General features: G+C 37.2%; 1 long non-coding RNA gene across 1 annotated transcript in view; it reads right to left on the reverse strand.

Moving 5' to 3' along the window:
* The window catches only part of LOC103236449 (uncharacterized), a 111,641-nt gene continuing 87,920 nt past the window's right edge, over positions 1–23,721 (reverse strand). The window contains exons 2-3 of the long non-coding RNA XR_005238728.2: positions 11,841–11,886; positions 1–3,180 (exon numbers count right to left, since the gene is read on the reverse strand). This is a non-coding gene — a long non-coding RNA (uncharacterized lncRNA). The remainder of the gene's footprint in view (positions 3,181–11,840; positions 11,887–23,721) is intronic.

Below are 23,721 nucleotides of genomic sequence, written 5' to 3' on the forward strand. Positions count from 1 at the left end.
TCTTTTGATTCCCAATCATGTCCCATCTCTAGACCAGTAGCTGAACTATTAAGATCACACGATGAGCTCTTAAAACTCCTGATTCCAAAGCCAAACCCAGATCGATTGAATCAGGATATCTGGAGGAAAGACCTGTATATGCAGCAATTGTAAGTTCCCCCAGTGATTCCATTAAGCAAACAAGTTTGAAATCCAACTTCACATGTAATTAAATAATTTTAAGGTATGTGTAATTAGAATCAGGAATTTCATTACATAAGTAAAATAATCCCATCAATCAATGATGTAAATCAAAGATCTCTCTGGGCAGTAAGTGTCGCCTTGTTTTCTACTGTCTCCTCATTCTGAAATTAACAACAGAATCTGAATTAGTGTTTTAATGGTAAACTGAGGCAAGTTGTATAAAACCCTTTATTATCAATTTTATTCAGGATGATTTTTGAGAAATTTTATATTCTTAGTTTAAATTGAGAGAGGGGTCTCCAAGTCAATTACTTTAAAATTTAAAAAGATAACAAATTTAATCTCAAAACAGAATTTGCTTATAAAATATAGGGGGAGAGGGCTTTTAAAAGCACAATTTTCTTTAGAATAAAATGCAATGAGCAAGTTCAAATTCTTCTTGAAAAAATAACTTGAAAGAAGCAGCAATTCTATTTTGTTCCAAAAAATTGGTATTTTAGGGAGAAGAAAAGGCAATGAATATCAAACCTCATTTTTCTGTCATGAATCGACTTCAAACAAAAAAATAGATAGGGTTTGCCATCTTCATGTCAGATTTTTCCAAAATCTGATTTATTGAGGAATTTATTTGGAACACAGGCGATGTTACAAGTATATACAAAATATCCAAAGAGCCATGGACTAGAAACAAACTCTTACTTTTACTGTATGTCAACCTTATTTACATTTTCAAAGGAAAAAGTTGAGATACAAAGACATTACATGACTCATCTAAGGTCATCAAGTAAATTCAATCAGCAGGAGAAAGAGAAGTAAAGTCTAAATTTACTCATTTTTATGTGAGTATCCCTGCATCCCAGTAGTTTGCACAATAGCCTCTTTTTCCATGAATGCATCCCAATTTATACAAATTATAGTTCAAGACCCTTGCCAGAGTTTCAAATATCTCTTAAAAGAAGAAAACACTTGTACCTCTTTTAAAGCTCTGTTCTTTGAGATTTCTGAAACTAATGGTGGGATTTAGTCTTTTGACATTGGTCAATGGAAGCATTTATCCCTGATAAGGAAGAAGACTACCATGTCTAATAAACTGAATACACTTTCCAAGAAAGATTCATGTTTGTGGAAAGATCCACATGTAGTGTTCCAAAGTCTGCCTTTCTGAGCTATCTGCTATGTCTGTCATCAGACCAGCTGCCTAAACCAGCAGCTAGCCTTTCCAAGAATTCCCAGTTTTGCTTCCATGAATCATATTACTGACCTTAGCAAGTGCTTGGCAACTCTGATCTTGCCATAGAAGTTGGAGTTTTCTGTCACAGCAAGGGCTGTGACTGCTGAGCAAGAATGGGTTGTATTGGGAAAATGGATTGCTTATTTTCATAAGAATACTAGCCTCAAACTTGAATGTCTAAAATCATTTCATAATTTCCTCTTTATTTACAGCAGAGATGCATTTTAAGATTATTGAAAATCAAAACCCAATAATGCTATTCAGAAGATGGGCAAATATTAATAGCTGAGACTCCTGACCATGGCCAATTTAGCTGGTATCTGATACCCAAACAAGATTGTCATTTAGTACTTACTTTATGTCATAATTCCCAAGTAAGCCTTACCAACCACAAGTATTATATCATTATTACTCAGCATATGCCAGTCAAAAAGTCAATATTCCAGGAGAGCTTAACCTTCCCCTTACTGAGACGATTTACCCAAAACACCTCAGTGGTATGCGTTTCTCTAGTCTAGGAAGTACTACCCAACTCTCAGACATCATCCTTCCTTTTTCCAGAGATGAGGAATTATATTCTTCTAAGACACAGTTACGGACCCATCCCCTGTTATTAGACTCTCAAACTCTCACGTTTCCATGTTTTTGCTCTGTTTGATTCTGTTCCTTGATCTTTCTGTCTGAATTGTACCAGCCCCTCCAAACTTCTGCTACAACTCTTCAGTAGTCTTTCCATGCGCCTATGCCCGTGATGTCGCTAGCTCTTGACTCTGATGTCAGCTTCATCCTCTGAATTTACAGTACTTGCTTTTCTCATCTTGCAATGTTGACTCACTTGGCTTTCTCCAACTTGTGACCTTACGCTCTCCTCTCTGTGCCTCATCCACCAAGCTCTCTGGTCACTTGTGCTGACCAATTTTCATTGCAGTCCATCAACCAAGACTGGCAGCTGTACATGAAAACACATATTATATAGAAGCTGGGAATGTTTCTCAGACAGAAATACACTGATCTTTTAAAAGACAACAAATGGTCTTTATTTCACATACAACATGAGTATCTGTATAAGTAGTAAAATGAGCAACTCACTGAGAAACAACTTTTTAAAAATAAATAAAACTCAGAAAATGTGTCAAAGACAACAGATGGTCAAATAATACAGCATGTATAAAACATTTGGGCAAAAACCAATTTGCTAAGTGATGTGGTTAGAAAAGGCCAAACAAAACACACCAGAGATTTTTTATAAACAAAACAATATGTGTACTTTTCAGATAGTCATTTCATTGAAATAGGGAGACCCTCTCAAACAGTAGCATTTTTAAAATGGAGTCGACTCCTTTTGGAAATAACCTATAAAAATCAGAATTTTTTCTCATATTCAATCTTTTCATGAATAATGTAAACTCACAACAGCATTTTAATGGGTACACTACTCAATATGATCTTCTGTAATTAGTTTCACATGTGACTCTTGCCCTCTTGTGCAATTACTAAAGAATATAAAGAGACTTGAAGGTTAACAACAATGTATCATGTTTTATCTTTGCTGTTCCAGTGTGTATGCACACTTGCATATGCACACATAAACTCTTTCTAAAATCACCGTGGGAATAATAACTAAGGTCATCTGAGTTTATACCCTTTATGGGGACGGGGTAGGTTATGCAGTCATTGCAGAAGGAAACTTCTGATGTCCCTTTATTCTTATGGAGTGGGAGTGGTAAGGCAAAGATCACTTCCTCAGGTCAAACTGGTGTCATAACCTGTGAAAAGAACATGAAACAAGGAAAATCAACCTAAAACTAGAAACAACTTAATAAAAATTTCTAAGAATGGTGCAGTGTTAAGTGAAGGCTGAAGAGCAAGCTGAAGAAAGAGATTTTTTTCCCATTATCTCCAAGAGTTTCTTTGTGCCCATTTTCTTTTTTCTTTTTATTTCTTTTTATTTTTTTATTTTTAAGTTCTGGGATACATGTGCTGAACGTGCCGGTTTGTTACATAGGTGTACATGTGCCATGGTGGTTTGCTGCACCCATCAACCCATCATCTAGGTTTTAATCTCTGCACGCATTAGGTATTTGTCCTAATGCTCTCCCTGCCCTTGCCACCCACCCCTCGACAGGCTCCGGTGTGTGATGTTCCCCTCCCAGTGTCCAAGTGTTCTCATTGTTCAACTCCCACTTATGAGTGAGAACATGCAGTGTTTGCTTTTCTGTTCCTGTGTTAGTTTGCTGAGAATGATGGCTTCCAGCTTCATCTATGTCTCTGCAAAGGACATGAACCCATTCTTTGTTGTGGCTACATAGTATTCCAAGGTGTATATGTGCCACATTTTCTTTATCCAGTCTATCATTGATGGGCATTTGGGTTGGTTCCAAGTCTTTGCTATTGTAAATAGTGCTGCAATAAACTTACGTGTGCGTGTGTTTTTATAGTAGAATGATTTATAGGCATGGGCAAAGACTTCATGACTAAAACACTAAAAGCAATTGCAACAGAAGTCAAAATTGACAAGTGGGATCTAATTAAACTAAAGAGTTTCTGCTCAGCAAAATAAACTGTCATCAGCGTAAATAGGTAACCTACAGAATAGGAGAAAAATTTTGCAGTCTATCTATCTGACAAAGGCCTAATATCCAGGAACTTAAACAAATTTACAAGAAAAAAAACCATCAAAAAGTGGGCGATGGATATGAACAGACACTCCTCGAAAGAAGACATTTATGTGGCCAACAAACTTCTGAATAAAAGTTCATCATCACTGGTCATTAGAAAAATGCAAATCAAAACCATAATGAGATACCATCTCATGCCAGTTAGAATGGCGATCATTAAAAAATCTGGAAACAAGAGATGCTGGCAAGGATGTGGAGAAATAGGAATGTTTTTACACTGTTGGTGGGAGTGTAAATTAGTTCAACCATTGTCGAAGACAGTGTGGTGATTTCTCAAGGATCTAGAACCAGAAATACCATTTGATCCAGCAATCCCATTACTGGGTATAAAGAGACTGTTTTTAGAGACAGTTACTGGCAGAATCCTCTGAGCAACACTGCTCTCTGACAGTGTTTGCTCTCTGAGAGCAGTTGGGTCCACCACTTCCCAAACATAACAACAAAGGGCATCTCCCTTGTCAAGACCACATACTGTAAGTTTAAACAGATCCAGGTTCAAATCCCAACCACTTATGTGCCATTTAAATTCTGTGACTTGGAGCATCTTGCTTAATTTCTCCAAGCTTTAATTTCCTCATCCAAGAAAGAGATAATAATATCATCCCCATAATTACTGTTAAATGTAAAGCATTTAGCTCTGGCGTTTGGCACAGAACAAGTACTCAACAAATGTTAGCTAAAATGATAAACATTAATAACATTAATAAACTGGTATTTAGAAACAATCCATTTGTTTCTCGCCAGGTTTACTTTGGTTCTCAAGTGGCCTGATTGCCCCACCTGGTTGCCAAACTCTTAACTATTTTAATGTAATTGGAGTTCAGGCAGTGTGTAATGGTAAGACAGTCCCCATCAACTAATGTGTGCACCATTTTGTATTTCCTCAGTGTTTCATGTGTGTCTAGCCATTTGGTAGGTCCTTTGGAATTTATAATAACACCTTCCCTAAGAGATTGTAGGTTGAACTCATGGAACTGGCTAATGCAAACAGCATTATCCTGATTAAAAAGATAAATACAGGTGGGAAATAGACACAAGCCTACTCCAGGACAAGAGGCTACAAATCAGAAGCTCACAGTTAGGAGAGCTTAAAAAAGAGGTTAACCATGGAGCATGACTTAGTGCGAGGTTGAATAGCAACATGGAACTGAGAGAAAGTCTTAGAGAGGAGGCAGTTTCCTGACTTGGGTGGCATGTCATATTTCTCCTTATCCCACTTGCTAAAGATATGTTTTAGTAGCTCAACAAGTTCTGCAGAAGAAGAAATAGGTTTAGATGATTTTGGATGGGAGGAAAAATTTTCTTTTTCTTCTTCCCATCTAAGGTACATTGACTGGATCCCTGAGTATTAGACTGACAAGAGACACATTCACAAGAAAAAAATAAACAGTTTATGAATGTGTGTAGTGCACATCACACGGAAGAAACCTCATTGATGAGTAACTCAAAGTTGTGGTTAGAACTTCAGCTTATATAGCCTCTTAGCAAAGAACAAGAAATTTATAGAGAAGGGACAAGACAAAGGAAAAGGGTTTTAGGCTTCCAAAGGTGGCAAACTGTGGGAAGGTAACTATGTGGGGGAAACAGAGTAAGATTTGTTTATTCAGGTGCATCTCAGGACTGACTTTCCATCTTTTTTGTGGTCATAAAACTTCCCCAAGAGAGATGGTTTATGGTGGTTCTCATTTCTCAGAAATTTCTGCTTTTAGTTAAATAAGAGAAGCTCTGGAAAGGTTTCTTTCTTCATCTGTTGTTTCTTATTTGCCTCCAACTCAAAATAATCTTTACGCCAAGGTAACACATTTTGGAGTGGCATATTTTGCTCCCCTACAACTTCCTAGAGCAGGAAAACCATGTTAATTACTTGCACCCACATAAGCAGTGGGATAGCAACTCTATAATCATCTCATAGATTACCTACCACCCAAGCAAATGAGCTCACCATAAAAGTAACCCACTAACACATGTACTCTGTATGATCCCCCTGGATAGGAGTCAATTGTGTGACTTTAATAGATAATTTTTAGGTTAGCTCTAAAGCACTAGAAGCATAACAATTGTAGTGAAAGAACTGCAAGTGGAAGAAATGGGAAGCTTTTTCCAAAAATAAGAATCCAAACCCAGTAAAGAGTCACGGCTCCAGGTGTTTGGGAATCTAGCCTGGGGACTCTTCAAAGTTCAAGGAGCACCGTGCTTCAGGGCTCACTGACCTCCCTGAGACTGTCATGATGCACAAAGGATCCTTTCTGCAGTGCGATCACCAGGTGTCTGCTTTTCCAAGAGGCAACATCATTTTATAAATACTTCCTATGGGAATCAATACGTGTATATAATAAATAAATGTCTAGCCAAGTGTCTTATTTTTAATATTGTGTTATTTTTAAGAGCAAGACAGAGCCCTCATTTTCACCTGTTGTTCATGTGTATAGATATTGCCTATAAAACACATCTTTCAAACATAATGACTAAATTCTGATATTCATTACCTAGAAGGCATTTGCATTTTCTTCTTGGCTTCTATAGCATATCACTGCATGTTCAAAGCACCTAAGGAGAGGTGAGGAAGGACATCTGAAAACATTCATTTTATCAAGGTAGACAATAGGAAAATATCCAAAGAACCTATTCCAAAAAATGCTACAATTATCAAAGTGGAAAACATTAGCATGCACACACATCCTTGAGCTCCTGACGCAACATCAACTGTTTTATGGATGCTGGTAGCTTAAAAGAGATCTTGCTGAGCACTTCAAAGACTGTCGATGTACATGAGGTCTAGAACAGCAGATAATGAGAATTTCTTGAACCATATCCTCAACTGCTTACATTATGAAAGGTTCACCTTTTCTAATTCCCCTTTAATTCAGTGGGGTAGGAAAAGAAGTTTATTCTTGCTTTGCTCCGTCTCATCACTTCTAAACCACTAATTTATCACCTTCCTTCCACATATCTTCATTTGAATTTCAAATTTACTGTTCTCTCCAAAGCACCACTGAACTCCAAGAACTATTTCAAAGTTTTGGGATAACTTAAAAACTGACCAAAATTTTTCTTGTTCTCCTCAACCCTGAGAGTCTTCCCCTAGCTCCCACCCCACTTAGTCATGCATTTATTTACTCATTTATCCATTTATTAATTCACCAAGTATTGACTTCCTACTACCATGGCCAGTATACCTAGGACTGCCTAGACCTAAGAGGCTTAGACAACAGATATTTATTGTCTCACAGTTCTGAAGGCTAAAAATCCAAGATCAGTGTGCTGGCAAGCCTGACTCCTTCCAAAGGCTATGAAGAAAGGATTTATTCCAGATCTGTCTCCTTGGCTTGATCATTTTCTATGTTTCTTCATACCATCTTTCTTTTTTGTATGTCTGTGTCCAAACTTCCCTTTTTCATAACTACACTAGACATATTGGTTTAAGAACCCACCCTATTCCAGTGTGACCTCATCTTAACTAATTACATCTGCAATGACCTATTTTCAAATATAGTCACATTCTGGGCAACATGGTGAGGTACTGGGGGTTAGGACTTCAGCAAATGAATTTGAGGTGAAAGGGACAATTTAAGTCATAATAGCCAAGTACAATGCTAAATACTAAAGATAACAGACCCTGTCTGACATTCTCTTCAACCCCTAGATCTAACCAAAGACCTTTGCCTCTTACTTTGGAATAAAAACAAGGCTTATTTTATAGAAATTCCAACCGTCATCTTCTTTACCACTTTATCACATATATTCTCTTGTATTCTTTGTGCTTCCATCCTTACTACTAAGCAAACTAGGCCACTGAGCAAGCCAAAACCCAATTCAGCATGAACAGTCCTAGGAAAATGAAATTTAAGTTTTACCAATTAGAGACTGCCAACAAACCTCTAGCTAGGGATTTTGAGGCAACTGTTCCACTTTAATCAAATATATTCTTTGCCTTGCTTCTACATTCACCTTATAAAAGTCTTCTCTCCACACTCCTTCACTGGAGCCCCAAACCACTGGTGCTCTGGCACTATCCAATTCACTAACTACTACTTGCTCAAATGAACTCTTCAAAAATTGAATGTTTTATCACTAAAAAATTGAATCTTTTATCACTATGTAAAGAGTCATTAAATGACTTGGTCACTATGACATCACATATTTGTGATTCAATGTATTCATGGCCAAGGCAGTTCCTGTTTTAGAATTTAAATGGTAAGTATTTAGGATATGCTTGATTAGGATACTTATTCAAGGGTTAAGAGGCTCACTAATGTATATCCTGAATTGTCAGGTATATTTACAATATTTTTGTCTCTATTCAATTACGTTTGCCTTAGCAGATAAAATCTTGTATTATACTTCTAATTGAACACTTGTCTCCATGAATTAAAAAACATAGCTTAATTACTATAAAAGAGTACTGAGAAACCAGAGGCCCTGGAAAATAGCAAATGGTACACATTCATAGACCTGCTAAGTAGGAAGCAGAAAAATGAGAGTACAAAATGTTTTGTAAGTAATGAAAGATAAAATTCCATTAAAAAGTGAAATTGAGGAAAATGGATGTTTTAATAACCAAATGAGACATGTATAGTCAAAAGCTGCCTCTTGGGATGTAATTAAATTGATTTGATATTTATATGCTGGAGAGATCAAAGTGGGAAAAGAGCTTCTAAAGAAATACTAAGCATGAGATTCATTCAATTGTTCAACACTCAAAAACATGTATTAAGCCTCTGCTATGCTTCAGACATTGTGCTAGGCACCAGAAATAAAACACTGGGTAAGAGATACAACTTTATTTTGTTTATAGAACAGGATGCAGAAAAACATTATTCAACAAAATAAGATACTGTTATGAATAGAAAAGCTTGGGATGATGTGAAAGTATGTAGCAAGAGCATCTATGGCTCTCTTCCCCTTTCCTAAAGGAAAATCTCCTAAAAGATGATCAGAGCAATGGAGAAAAACAGGTGTCCATGGCAGAGGTAAAGAGAGTCAAAGAAACTAGTTGGGCGTGGTGGCAGGCGCCTGCAGTCCCAGCTACTCAGGAGGCTGAGGCAGGAGAATGGCATGAACCCGGGAGGCGGAGCTTGCAGTGAGCAGAGATCGCGCCACTGCACTCCAGCCTGGGCGACAGAACGAGACTCCGTCTCAAAAAAAAAAAAAAAAAAAAAAAAAAGTTGGGAAGGAAGGTGCTGAAATAATTCAGATGGTGGCATCAGCTAACGTGCTGACAGTGGGGATTAGGAAATGGAATGAAATTGAGAAAGCTTTATGGATAGATTTGATAGCAATTCACTATTGGTGAGATGAAGAAAGTGAGAAAAAGAGAGGAGTCAAGAGTGACTCCCAGATCCTTGGCTTGAGCAAGCCATGTGGCAAGGACCACAAGAGGAGCAGAATCGGGAGGAAAGACAATGATGCGCGCTATGCATGCTGGTGTCAGGGTGCTGTTAAGTCTGAGAGAGGATCCTTCTGGTAGGTAAGTATCGAGCTCAAAAGAGAGAACTTAGCTGGAGATACAAACTCAGGACTTATTGGCAAATGGATGGTAACTGAAACTAGGATACTGATGTGATTTACCTAAGGCTTTATAAAAGTAAAATGAGAAAAAGTCTTAAGAAAGCACTTTGAGGCCGGTACAATGGCTCATGCTTGTGATCCCAGCACCTTGGGAGGGCAAAGAAAATCGCTTGAGCCCAGGAATTTGAAATTAGCCTGGGCAACATGGTGAAATCCCATCTCTACGAAAAATACAAAAATTTGCCAGGGGTGATGGTGCACACCTGTACTCCCAGATACTCAGGAGGCTGAGGCAGGAGAATCACTTGAACCCGGAGGCAGAGGTTGTAGTGAGCCGAGATGGAGCCCCTGCACTCCAGCCTGGATGACAGAGGGAGACCCTGTCTCAAAAAAAAAAAAAAAAAAAAAGTAAAAAAAAAAAAGCGTTTGACATTGAGAGAAATTTAATCCATTCTAAAACATTTGCATTTTCTCTTTTTCTATTTTATTTTATTTATTTATTTTTAAAATTTTACTTTAACTTCGGGGATACGTGTGCAGAATGTGCAGGTTTGTTACATAGATACACATGTGCCATGGTGGTTTACTGCATCTATCAGCTGTCATCTAGGTTTTAAGCCCTGCATGCATTAGGTATTTGTCCTAATGTTCTCCCTCACCTTGCTCCCCACTACCTGACAGACCCTGGTGTGTGATGTTCCCCTCCCTGTGTCCATGTATTCTCATTGTTCAGCTCCCACTTATGAGTGAGAACATGCAGTGTTTGGTTTTCTGTTCCTGTGTTAGTTTGCTGAGAATGATGGCTTCCAGCTTCATCTGTGTCTCTGCAAAGGACATGAACCCATTCTTTGTTGTGGCTACATAGTATTCCAAGGTGTATATGTGCCACATTTTCTTTATCCAGTCTATCATTGATGGGCATTTGGGTTGGTTCCAAGTCTTTGCTATTGTAAATAGTGCTGCAATACATATACATGTGCATGTGTCTTCATAGTAGAATGATTTATAATCCTTTGGGTATAAACCCAGTAATGGGATTACTGGGTCAAATGATATTTCTGGTTCTAGATCCTTGAGGAATTGCCACACTGTCTTCCATAATGGTTGAACTAATTTACATTCCCACCAATGGTGTAAAAGCATTCCTATTCCTCCACAGCCTTGCCAGCATCTGTTGTTTCCTGACTTTTTAATAATCGCCATTCTAATGACATGGTATCTCATTGACCAGTGATGATGAGCTTTTTTTTCATATGTTTGTTGGTTCCATAAATGTCTTCTTTTGAGAAGTGTCTGTTCATATCCTTTGCCCACTTTTTGATCGGGTTGTTTGTTTTTTTCTTGTAAATTTGTTTAATTTCCTTGTAGATTCTAGATATTAGACCTTTGTCAGATGGGTAGCTTGCAAAAATTTTCTCCCATTCTGTATGTTGCCTGTTTACTCTGATGATAGTTTCTTTGGCTGTGCAGAAGCTCTTTAGTTTAATTAGATCCCATTTGTCAATTTTGGCTTTTGTTGCAATTGCTTTTAGTGTTTTAGTCATTAAGTCTTTGCCCCACACCTATGTCCTGAATGGTATTGCCTAAGTTTTTTCTAGGGTTTTTATGGTTTTGAGTTTTACGTTTAAGTCTTTAATCCATCTTGAGTTAGTTTTTGTATAAGGTGTAAGGAAGGGGTCCAATTTTTAATTCTCTGCATATGGCTAGGCACTTTTCCCAGCACCATTTATTAAATAGGGAATTCTTTCCCCATTGCTTGTTTTTTTCAGGTTTGTCGAAGATCAGATTGTTGTAGATGTGTGGTATTATTTCTGAGGCCTCTGTTCTGTTCCCTTGGTCTATATATCTGTTTTGGTACTAGTACCATGTTTTTTTGGTTACTGTTGCCTTGTAATATAGTTTGAATTCAGGTAGCGTGATGCCTCCAGCTTTGTTCTTATTGCTTAGGATTGTCTTGGCTATACAGTCTCTTCCAAAACATTTGCATTTTAAAGAGGTGAAGGCTGGGCTAGGAGCTGGGTAGATAAATGAACTCTGTTTCATAAGTACAAAATTTGAGAAGCCTGAGATATCCAAAAAGAAGCTAGGTTGGATTTAGCTTCTAGCAAGCATCCTCCTACCCCAGTAACAGTCAAGGAAATACAAAGGTCATAATAGAAGAGTAGCCACAAGTATTTATCTTCATTCTTTATCATGATCTCTTAAAATTATTTGAAGGAATATAATAGGTATAAACTCACTCTAAATCCTGTAGCAGGAAGATTCAGGATTCCAGGAAGAAGCTAACTGAAAAAAAAGATTAAAGATGTGATATTATTCTTCAGAAGTTACTAAGAACTTCAGAATGTAATAAAAAGTCAGTGCAATAAATTTGAAATATAAATAAAATCTTCATTACAAAATTAAAAGATGCTTAAAAAGACAGCATAATCATACAATACTGATAACCAGAGCAAAAGTAATTGCACAGCAATAACAAAATGCACAGTACATATTTACTGACTTGCAAAATTCATAATCAATTACTAGACAAAAATCCAAAATAGAATTTATATCTTATCAACCTTAACAGTTCAAAGTGAAAGTTAAAATGTACAAATTTTGGTGAATGAGAGAAAGACAAGGTGAAGTTAAGTCACATTAGAATGTGAGGATTCAAGATTTATTGCACATAGTTCATAGAACAAGAATTTTAAAAATTATTGAAATTTATTAACAGAAATAGAAGTATAACAATTATAATATTGGTATGGGGAAAGGAAATTTAGTAAGTTATGAGAAAGTATGCTGAATTTTATCTATCATAGCAGAAACCAATAGATCATGTTTAAGTAATGTGTGCATAGTATATGGTGGTAGGTTGAAACTGCTAGAAGAAGCAGTTTAAAAACAGCAATCTCAAAAAATAAAATTAAAAAAATAAAAACAGCTATCTCTGCAATAGAGGAAGTAGACAATTGAAAGAGATATAGGCCAGGCATGGTGGCTCACACCTGTAATACCAACACTTTGGGAGGCCGAGGCAGGCGGATCACCTGAGGTCAGGAGTTCAAGACCAGCCTGGCCAATATGGTGAAATCCTGTCTCTACTAAAAATACAAAAATTAGCTGGGCATGGTGGCAGGCGCCTGTAATCCCAGCTACTTCGGAGGCTGAGACAGGAGAATCACTTAAACTCAGAAGGCAGAGGTTGCAGTGACCCAAGATCGTGCCATTGCACTCCAGCCTGAGCGACAAGAGTGAAACTCCGTTTTTAAAACAAAAAAAAAAAAAAGAGAGAAAAGAAAGAGATATAACTGAGAACATTTCATCATAAGCCCTTAGCTACTTTTTGATTATCAACCATACACGTGTTATTTTTTATATAAATTAAAAATATATTTTAAAAAGGTAATGAAGTCTACAACAATCTACTCCCAACCTATTTGTCTCTTTCTTTCTTTCTTTCTTTCTTTCTTTCTTTCTTTCTTTCTTTCTTTCTTTCTTTCTTTCTTTCTTTTTCTCTCTCTCTGTCTCTTCTTTCTTTCTTTCTTTTTCTTTTTCTTTCTTTCTTCTTTCTTTCTCTCTCTCTTTCTCTCTCTCTTTCCTTTCTTTCTTTCTCTCTCTTTCTCTCTCCCTCTTTCCCTCCCTCCCTCCCTCTCTCTCTCTCTCTTCCTTCCTTCCTTCTTTCCTTTCTTTCCTTTCTTTCCTTTCTTTCTCCACCTTCACTGCAACCAAAATTGACTATCCAACAGAAGTTACTGAGACTGTTCCCTTTGGTGCACTGGAGGAGCGTTATGTGGTACTAGGGGCAAATAAAAACCAGCCGGAGTACTAAGTATATTACCAACAGCATTTGTCTCGTCTTCTTTCTTGTAACTGTCCACACACACACCCCACCAACAACAATACCCACTATAACAACACATTCATAAGAGATAGTGCCATTTGGTCCTCAACTTAGCTTAGATTCTAAGATGTTAAGCTCTCTGCTACCCATCTACTGTGAGGTTGTTCCTGGTATTCAGTGCAGCATATCTCTTTAATTCTTCTTTCTCTATTTTAGTCATATTCTCTGCTAACTTAACAACCCACGCCACATTCTTGGTCAACTTCCAATCCTCAGACTCTGCTAACTTCATAATATAGGTCACCATGTGACTTGTTGACTTCTCCATCTGTCCAAATCTTACACACTTTCAGATCCACCTCAAATGCCAGTTCTTCATCATTTCTTCTTTGCACTCCACAGAGCTTTGCTTCCTATCTATAAAAACAAAGGTCACCATGCTTTATATAACAAATTTGTTGTTTATATAAATTTATTTCAAAATTATTGTATATGTATATTTTAAGTTTCTCTCAATTTTAAGTTCTTTCAAGGCCAGGATTACAGCTTGCTAATCTCTTATCTAACATAGTAAATGTAATATTTTAATGCATGTAATGTTCCTTGGATGAATATTTAACTATATTTTAATTTTGGTGAGATTCTCACTGTCTTAGTTCGTTTAGTGTTTTTTTTAAAGAAATACCTGAAGCTGGGTAATTTATAAAGAAAAGAGGTTTATTTGGCTCATGGTTCTGCAGGCAGAACAAGAAGCATGGCACAAGCATCTGCTTCTGGAGAGGGCTTCAGGCTCCTTCCACTCATGGCAGAGGGTGACGGGCAATGCACAGAGATCCCAAGGCGAGAGAGGAAGCGAGAGAGAGAGTGGGGAGGTGTCCAGTTCTTTTTAACAATCAGTTCGTGCAGGAGCTAATAGACTGATAACTCACTCACCCCTACCCTTAGAGAGCGTATTAATATTCATGAGGGATCCACCCCCATGCCCCAAACACCTCTCATTTGATCTCCTACATTGGGGATGAAATTTCAACATGAGATTTGGAGGGGAAGAAACACCTGAACTATATATAGCATTCATGGATTTTTATTAATTGGACAATTCAGAATTATTTTCTGTAGGTTTTTGAGGGGAGGCTTTCATTTTCTTCATAGGCATTTACTGTATGTTACATACTTTTTATACTATGGCTCTTCCAAAACAAAGATGGCTTGCAAAATAGTAACAAAATAGTAAAGTAACAAAATAGTAACAAAAATAGTATTATGGGGTTAATAAAATGGAAACTGAAAATTTAAGTGTGGAGAGGAGTCAAATATGTTTCACATATTTTCTGTGATTGAGCCTTAATATTGTCTTTGCAACTTTCTAATATCCAGAACAAAAAGGGAAATATTTATTAATTTCAACTGGTGTTTCTAGATAAAAGCTCTAATTTGAAGGTGTTGGTAACCAGCTAGACTTCCCAGGGAACTTTCAAACAGTATGAGGGACATATCAAAAGATCTCACACATGGGAAATTATGATCAATCCTAGAAGCAGAAAGTGAGACAGAAAAAAAATTTGGTGACATAATGGATGAATAGCTCCCAAATTTTATGGAGGACATGTTTATAGATTCAAGAAGTGTGGAAAACCCTAACCAGTATGAATTTAAGATAACCACATCTAGGCATACCATATTCAAACCACAGAACCAAAAAGTAAAGAGAAAATCTTGAAAACAGCCAGGTAAAGAACAGCATATTTGAACAATTACTTGAACAAATTTGAAAATTATTCAATTATTTTTTAAGAATTAAAATAAAGACATGTCCAGATAAAAATAAAACTAGGCCGGGCGCGGTGGCTCACGCCTGTAATCTCAGCACTTTGGGAGGCCGAGGCGGGCGGATCACAAGGTCAGGAGATCGAGACCACGGTGAAACTCCGTCTCTATTAAAAAATACAAAAAATTAGCCGGGCGCGGTGGCGGGCGCCTGTAGTCCCAGCTACTCAGGAGGCTGAGGCAGGAGAATGGCGTGAACCCGGGAGGCGGAGCTTGCAGTGAGCCGAGATCGCGCCACTGCACTCTAGCCTGGGCGACAGAGCTCTGAGACTCCATCTCAAAAATAAATAAATAAATAAATAAAACTAGCAGGATTCATCACCAGCAGCTCTGCAATGAAACAAATGTTAAAGAAGCTCTTTTGGCTGAAGAAGAATCATACCAGATAAAAATCCAAATTTTCAAGAAGGAATGAAAAGCATGAGAATCTATAAACATCTAGGTCAATATAAGAGAATATTGTTGTCCCCTAATTTCTTTAAAATGCATATGGTTTCAAAGCAAAAACTAATATTCTTTTGTGTAGTTTATAGAATAAATACATATAATACATATGAAAATTATAATAAATTGACCTATAGAGTCGCAAAGTTTCTCCATTTTTCATGAAGTCATACAATGTTAACTCTAAGTAGACTGAGAAGAATGTATATTGTAATTGCATGAACAACCATTAAAACTAATGCAAAAAAACCCTGAAAATCTAATAAATAAATTAAAATATAGTTTCAAAATATTCAATTAATCTAAAAGGAAGCAAGAAAGGTGGAATATAGGAGCAAAGAAGCAGAGGGGACAACAGAAAACAGATAGTAAAATGGTAGACCTAATTGTAAACATGCCAGTAAATCTACTAGCTGTCATTGGACTAAACACCCCAATTAAAAGATAGAGATTGTCAGAATGGATTTTTTAAACACCCAAACATGTTATTTCAAGAAGATGCAGGCTGGGCACAGTGGTTCATGCTGGTAATCTTAGCACTTTGGGAGACCGAGGCAGAAGGATCACTTGAGCTTAGGAGTTCAAGACCAGGCTGGGCCTCATAGGGAGACCTAGTCTCTAAAACATAAAAATAAACATAAATTAGCTGGGTGTAGTGGCACACACCTGTAGTCCCACCTATTTGGGTGGCTGAGGTGGGAAGACTGCATAGCCCAGTTCGCACCATTGCACTTCAGCCTGGGTGACAGTATGCGATCCTGTCTCAAAAAATCAAAACAAAACAAAAAAAGAAGATGCACTTTAAATATAAAGATGCTGATAGATTGAAATTAAATAGCTGGGAGAAAAATGCCATGCAAACTGTAGGCATGAGAAAGGCTAGAGTGTTTATATTAGTATGAGATAAGGTAGACTTCAAGACAAAGAGTATTACTGGAATAAAGAGGGACATTTCATAATGCTAAAAGAACCAATAAATCAGGAAGTTATAACAATCATAAACATGTATGTACCTAATACAGACTTTATATGAAGAAAAAAATGAGAATTACTGGAGCAATAGACAATTCCAGGATCATACTTGGAAATTTTAACACTCATCTCTTAGCAATTGATGGGCCAGTTACTCAAAAAATTCGGGGGAAAACAATGATATGATTTCTGCAAAAACAGATAATCCCTGATGTTGACAATAAAAAGATAGTTATACCAATGTTGTTGCTAATATCAAACTGTGAAACAAAATTTACCAGTGATCAACAAATGCATATACAGTCATACTCCACTTGATGATGAGGATATGTTCTGAGAAATGAAAAATCTACACAAATCTACATGAAATATCTAATTTTTACTAGCACTTCTTGTCGTAATACATCTTGGGTAAGTTACTTTTTTGAGCCCCACATATGACATCCATAAAATATTAATATAAATATCCATAACTCACTCTCCAAAATCAAAAAGCTGGCCTGATACCTCCTTGGGTTTTCTTTCACTTTCAAAGTATATGATTCTGCAAAATTAAAGCTATGAATTTTTCACCTGATACCCAAAATCTTGTAAGCTTAGAACTTGAAGACAGATACCGCAAGAAGTCATATAGTAAACACAAATAATACTATCTATAATGAAATTTTAACATTTTGACATTTGACAGAAGAATTCAAACCATCAAAAGAAGTATTTTTTGTGTGTGTGGAAAGTAACTTTATTCATTGTCCATAATGATGATTTTCTTATTTTTCTTTTCTGGAATGCTGTGTTAAATAAAATCTTATGTATAAATATAATCTTTATAATATAAACACAATCTTATAGAGAAGACATGTATATATATAAAACAAATGAAATCACAACTGCTCTTGTTGACATGATAGGTAGGAGCCCAGATTTCATTCCACCTAGGGGAAAATCGAGCGCAGGTTCTCCCTCAAGGGAGCGCCTCAGAGCACAGCTGAAGGCTTAAGCACAGGTGCAAGAAGCACCGTAAAAGGAGTCTCCTTGGGCGGACATTCTTTCAGCTGCCATAGTAGTTTCTTATTAAGACTTTCCTGAAACTTCAAAAATCACTGATCTGTATAGTCTTACTTTTTTCTACTCATCTCACTGCCAGACAATGATGTGTGAAAAAATTATGCATCTCAGCATTTTATTACATTCTGTTATAGTGCCTTAAATTGCTTTGCTGAATTGTGTTGTGTATAAATCTAATCAGCATTCCCTAATTCCCTTCTACCGTAAGATATCTAAAAGAATATATAATTGCTGAATTGACTAAATTATCAGGATCCAGCATCTGGTTTGAATTAAACATTAAAATATATGAGGAAAATGTTGAAAGACTCCAAAAGACAGCAATACAGATGAAAATACATGGAAAATAAAGGAAGTGAACCTGTTTAATTGGTCAAAGAAAAGGCAGTGAGAAACTTACTCTCTTTGAATTAGGAGAAAAAACTATTATGCAGTGACTTTTTAATCCTTACTATTTCATGAGGGATTTGCTACAAAAAGGAGGGATTTCCTCTTAATGAGAACAGACTGGTCCCGCAGTGCTACTCAGCAATTCCAAATCAGCAAACTCGCCCGTTGTTCTGAATAGGCTTTCTAAGCATTTACCGTATTCTTCAAGATTTCTGTCCCACTTTCACTCTTTGAGAATATCCAAAAAGAAACTAGAAGGCATGAATAAAGGCAATGGGAGTGGGATTGCAGGGCATTGCTAATGAGGGAAAGATGTGGCAGCTTCTTGGAATAGGAAGGATGTTTGATTCCAAAAGGACAGAGAGAGGGAGAAGTGCCGGTTGACCTCCAGGACTCTGAACTGTGCAGCTCAGTGAGTGGTGCTGCTGTTCACCAAGACTGGGTGTGTAAGAGGAGGCAGAAGATGGAAAGAAAAGGAAGGAATGGCGATGATTGGGGGAATATGTGTATTCCTGTTGGATACACTGAATCAAAGTGCCTTTGGGAATTGTAGTGGAAATGTCTAGAATGCAGTCAGGTATACACAACTAAAGCTGGGTTGAAACACAGATTTTGGAGTTCTCGGTGTGGCCAGTGTCACAGGTATGGTTGAAACTGACCAAAAAGAGCAAGTAAAAGAGAGGTGCTCAACTTGGGATCCACAAACTCCTGTGGGTACCATGAGTGATCTTGAGGAGCATCCTTCCTGAAATTTCATGAGATTTTTGTGAGCATGTTGTTTTCCTCAGGAGAGAAGTCCTGTATCTTTCTCCATGTTCTCAAAAATTCGTTATGCAAAGAGGTTTTGAACCAGAGATCTAGACTGAGAAATGAAAATATCCAGGAAACATGCTCTGAAAAATGTGTCCATACGGCCGGGCATGGTGGCTCTCACCTGTAATCCCAGCATTTTGGGAGGCCAAGTCAGGTGGATAACGAGGTCAGGAGTTCGAGAACAGCCTGACCAACATGGTGAAACCCCTTCTCTACTAAAAATACAAAAATTAGCCAGGTGTGGTGGCAGCCGCCTGTAATCCTAGCTACTCAGGAGGCTGAGGCAGGAGAATCACTTGAACCCGGGAGGCGGAGGTTGCAGTGAGGCAAGATGGCACCACTGCACTCCAGCCTGGGCGACAGAGCGACACTCCATCTCAAAAAAAAAAAAAAAAAAAGAATATGTCCATACCCATAAAATATGTGAATGTTCATGTACATAAAGAGAATTAGTTGCCAAGAGGGAGCCTTAGAAAGAGCTGGCAGTCAGACAGCAGAAGCAGAAAGACGCAAGACTGGATCCAAGAGAAGGCAAGTTTTCAAATAGGAGAATGCCCCATTCTGTCACTCAGGGTAGAGATCAAATACTAACCCTCAGGAGGGCCTTCTCTTATCACTTAGCTCAACCACCCATACGAGTGTATTTCCCACATGAAAGAGAAAGTTCCCTGTGAGCAGGAACCCTGAATCCCAGTGCTTGCAGCATAACAAACATGAAATAATTGTCGGATGATTAACTGATTGACTGCTATTGGAGACAATCTGCAATTTTTAAGTTTCATTTTTACCCTTCCTTGTTCTAAAAATACATTACATTCAAGTAGTTCAGAGACATTTTTGATTTAATAATTAAATGAACAAGTGAGCAAATATATTACCATTTGTTTCCTGATACAACCAATAACAATAAAGGCAGAGTGCCATCGAAGAATGCAGAAAAAAGGAGGAGGCAAAAAAATAGGTAACTGAACAGTAAAGTAACTAAAAGGGTTAGTCACTGGCATTTATACTTATTAGTCAGTTTTCTGACTAAAAGTTATTACTTATGTAATATAAGCCTTTCATTTTATTCTATGTAATGCTAGATAGCAAATGCAGCAGTTGTCAATAATTGCTAAAAGCCAACCACACTGGACAATTCAAAGGTCTTTATGATAAGCCAAATGCTGTAAAACCTAATGTCCTAAGGCAGTTAGGCAATAAATGTTTACTGAGGAAAATGAACTCTTCTTTCCTAGCCAATTTGAATAAAAACAACAAAAGTCATTTCAAACATTTTAACATAAAGCTACACACTCATCTCCAATAAAATACATTATTTCTCAGAGTTATAGGATATTACATTATTGAAAATAGACATGTTTCCTTACTTTTTATATTTAGGCCATGTTTAATACTTGCTATAGATAAACTATCAGACAAGATGATACCTCAACCCTAAGCAAAGTATTTTATACTTCCACTTTCAGAGATTCATAACACTTGATTTAGATTTTAAAATATTAAATTCTACTTTCTGAGATGCAGATATAACAAATATATCAATTTCACAATAGGAAAAGCATCTGTGTATTAAACAGTTCAGGTAGAAGATGGTCTCTGCAATCAAATAGCTTGTGAATTGATGCATTTTTCAAAGAGTTGTCTTAAATGAATTCTGCTGGGGAGAGCAAGATTTTCAAAGTGGCTGTCGTATCCTCATTCCTGTACTGACTCGTAAGAGTCAAGAAAGGAGAAAAGAGAATTGACATCTGTGCACAGCTTAATGTTGGTACAGGTGCAGGGCTAGCTACATAATTTGCAGGGTCCAGCGCAAAATGAAAATTTGGGACTCCTTTTGCAAAAAGCAGGGGAAAGCATTTTTTAAAGGTATGAAAATATAAAGCTTTTTCATCTGTCTCTCTTTCTGTCTGTCACAGTGGGTTTTTTTTTAATCAAATTAAAAACTGGAGGTAATTTTTTATATTTTATTTTATTTTATTTTATTTTACTTTACGTTCTGGGATGCATGTGCAGAACACGCAGGTTTGTTACATAGGTATACATGTGCCATGGTGGTATGCTGCACCCATCAACCCATCATCTACATTAGGTATTTCTCCTGCTATCCCTCCCCTACCCCCAACCCCCCAACAGGTCCTGGTGTGTGATGTTCCCCTCCCTGTGTCCATGTGTTCTCATTGTTCAGCTCTGACTTAAGAGTGAGAACATGCAGTGTTTGGTTTTCTGTCTTGAGTTTGCTGAGAATGATGGCTTCCAGCTTCATCTATGTTGCTGCAAAGGACATGCATTCATCCTTTTTTATGGCTGCATAGTATTCCATGGTGTGTAAGTGCCACATTTTCTTTATCCTTGATGGGCATTTGGGTTGGTTCCAAGTCTTTGCTATTATAAATAGTGCTTCAATAAATATATGTGTGCATGTGTCTTTATAGTAGCATGATTTATAATCCTTTGGGTATATACCCAGTAATGGGATTGCTGGGTCAAATGATATGTCTGGTTCTAGATCCTTGAGGAATTGCCACATTGTCTTCCACAATGGTTGAACTAATTTACACTCCTACCAACAGTGTAAAAGCGTTCTTATTTCTCCACATCCTCTCCAGCATCTGTTGTTTCCTGACTTTTTAATGATCGCCATTCTAATGAGATGATATCTCATTGTGGTTTTGATTTGCATTTTTCTAATGACCAGTGATGATGAGCTTTTTTTCATATGTTTGATGGCTGCATAAATGTCTTCTTCTGAGAAATGTCTGTTCATATCTTTCTCCCACTTTTTGATGGGGTTGTTTGTTTTTTTCTTGTAAATTTGTTTAAGTTCTTTGTAGATTCTGGATCTTATACTTTTGTCAGATGGACAGACTGCAAAAATTTTCTCCCATGCTGTAGGTTGCCTGTTCACTCTAATGATAGTTTCTTTTGCTATGCAGAAGCTCTTTAGTTTGATTAGATCCCATTTGTCTATTTTGGCTTTTATTGCCATTGCTTTTGGTGTTTTAGTCATAAAGACTTTGCCCATGCCTATGTTCAGAATGGTATTGCCTAGGTTTTCTTCCAGGGTTTTTATGGTTTTAGGTCTTATGTTTAAGTCTTTAATCCATCTTGAGTTAATTTTCGTATAAGGTGTAAGGAAGGGATCCAGTTTCTATTTTCTGCATATGGCTAGCTAGTTTTCCCAGCACCATTTATTAAATAGGGAATCCTTTGCCCATTGCTTGTTTTTGTCAGGTTTGTCAAAGATCAGATGGTTGTAGATGTGCGGTGTTATTTCTGAGGCCTCCATTCTGTTCCATTGGTCTATATATCTGTTTTGGTACCAGTAGCATGCTGTTTTGGTTACTGTAGCCTTGTAATATAGTTTGAAGTCAGGTAGTGTGATACCTCCAGCTTTGTTCTTTTTGCTTAGGATAGTCTTGTCTATGTGGGCTCTTTTTTGGTTCCACATGAAATTTAAAGTAGTTTTTTTTCTAATTCTGTGAAAAAAGTCCATGGTAGCTTGATGGGGATAGCATTGAATCTATAAGTTACTTGGGCAGTATGGCCATTTTCACAATATTGATTCTTCCTATCCATGCACATGGAATGTTATTCCGTTTATTTGTGTCCTCTCTTATTTCATTGAGTAGTGATTTGTAGTTCTCCTTGAAGAGGTTCTTCACAACCCTTGTAAGTTGTACTCTTAGGTATTTTATTCTCTTTGTAGCAATTGTGAGTGGGAGTTCACTCATGGTTTGACTCTCTGTCTATTATTGGTGAATAGGAATGCTTGTGATTTTCTCACATTAATTTTATATCCTGAGAATTTGCTGAAGTTGTTTATCATAAGGAGATTTTGGGCTGAGGTGATGGGGTTTTCTAAATATACAATCATGTCATCTACAAACAGAGACAATTTGACTTCTTCTCTTCCTATATGAATACCCTTTATTTCTTTCTCTTGCCTGGTTGCCCTGGCTAGAACTTCCAATACTGCATTGAATAGGAGTGGTAAGAGAGGGAATCCTTGACATGCTTAGTTTATATTACCAGTAGGTCTCCCTGAACTCCATGCACGTGCTGCTAGAATTCTCTGCTTCTGGAGCATTGCAAAAGCTATGTGCTAATGGATTGGTGAGGCTATGTGCTAATGGATTCCCTAGGGCCAAAAGAGATCTTAAAATATTTTATTTCAGATCCACCTATGTGCTGCCTTACAAGAAACTCACTTCAGCTTTAGGGACACACACAGGCTAAAAGTGAAGGGCTGGAAAAAGACATTCTATGCAAATTGTAATCAGAAGAGAGCAGAGATGGCTATACATCAGATAAAATAGACTCTACATCAACCACTGTGACAAGAGACAGGAGGGTCATTATATAATTATTAAAGTATCCACTTATCAAGAGGATATAACAATTGTAAATATTTATGCACCCATTTTCAGAGCACCTAAATATATAAAGCAAATATTAATGTAACTGAAAGGAGATATAGACAGCAATGCAATGATAGTAGGGGACTTTAGTACCTCACTTCCAACAGTGGATACATCATCTAATGGAAAATCAATAAGGAAACAGCAGACATGAACAAACTGTAGACCAAATGAACCTAACAGACATATTCAGAACATTCCATCCAGTAGCAGTAGAATACACATTCTTTTCAGACACCCACAGAGCATCCTCCAGGATAGATCATACGTTAGACCACAAAACAAGTCTTAACAAACTTAGTAAGACTGAAAATAATATCAGGTACCTTTTCGGACCACAACAGTATGAAACTAGAAATC

Source organism: Chlorocebus sabaeus, chromosome 7 (assembly GCF_047675955.1).
Source record: "Chlorocebus sabaeus isolate Y175 chromosome 7, mChlSab1.0.hap1, whole genome shotgun sequence".
Lineage (NCBI taxonomy): Eukaryota > Metazoa > Chordata > Mammalia > Primates > Cercopithecidae > Chlorocebus > Chlorocebus sabaeus.